This window comes from Garra rufa, chromosome 10, assembly GCF_049309525.1.
Source record: "Garra rufa chromosome 10, GarRuf1.0, whole genome shotgun sequence".
NCBI classification, from domain to species: domain Eukaryota; kingdom Metazoa; phylum Chordata; class Actinopteri; order Cypriniformes; family Cyprinidae; genus Garra; species Garra rufa.
The window spans coordinates 44581834-44583169 of NC_133370.1; positions in this window are offsets into that span (position 1 = coordinate 44581834).

Genomic DNA, 1336 nt, shown 5'->3' on the forward strand with positions numbered 1-1336 from the left:
ATACTTCATACGTATTTACGTTGATTTAAAATTTTAAAAACTATTGCATATTACAATGTTTTACAGTACAATAAAATATTAATAAGAATTTAATCACAAATGAGAAAAATGTGATTTATTCTAAACACAATCTAAACGAATACAAAAAAAAAGGCAAAGAAATATTGAGGGGGGAAAATATTGTTCTATTTATTTCCCTATTGACTTTGGTGTTACATGTAATATGATTTTGTAAGATTCACTAGTATGGCATAGAAAAAGAAAGGGCTGACACGTAATAGAGTCACACTTATTATATGGCATTTCTGACAGATATTAAAATCCATCACCTCTAGACATGAGGAAAGAAAGAAAGAAGGGCAGATATGCAGAGTACAGACATCTAATATCACAGCAATTCCCACACAACCCCTAAAGAGTGAGGTTAAATATACAGTAAAGCCACACCAGTCATAAGTGCAGTTATTAAAGAGAGAACTTGACTGTGATTGTGTCTCTATCAAATCTCCTTGATCACATTTAAGAATAAAGCAGAGAGCAAGTTCTTCAAAAAGAAAGTCATCATGGTAAAGCATTAGTAAGGCAATAAAGCCGAAATCCAAAGACCTGGCAAAGCTGAGCTGTTCCCAACACACCGCTGTTATTGCTCAGACAGTCAGACGGGCACACTTTTGAAGGGCAGGTGGACGGGAAAACATGCTCCCGTCTGTCAGCGCTGAGCCTGAACTGATTGCTCATAATTGTACTTCATGGGGGATGTTCTTTTTCATCTGGGCTCCGAACATCAAACGCAATTCCCAATTAATCCCGTCTATCAGACCCACTTTATCGCCGCCACCACTCCAAATATAGCCCCTCCTTTGAGCAGAATCAAAGGCAGCTATTCTAAGACAAGCAATTCTTCCACTGCTTAAACCCTAATCATTGTCATCAGAGAGCCCTACTTAGGGCTGAAGTGCGAAAAGCAGCTTGAGAGGGTGAATAAGAATTCGCTCTCTCTAAATATCTCGGTTTCTTCATGCGGCTTAATTTTATTAGGAAGAAATCCTCAATATTCTAAAAATCGCTGTAGACTTTAGTAACACATGCTTTGGTCATGTTCGAAGAACAGTGTAACAAGGTCGGGCGAATGTGTGATTAATAAATAGCATGAAAGTAAGTGTGTGTGAGTGCAACAGATGCAGCAGTTTGGCTTAATTGATCTGAACGATGAGAAATGCAGGTTTCAGTGCTTTGCTTCTGGTGACACAATAACTGCGGATCGGGAAATAAAGTGTGGTGTTTACGCTTGCCATCTGGTGTGTGTAGGTTTTGACTGCCCCTGAGGTGCACATTT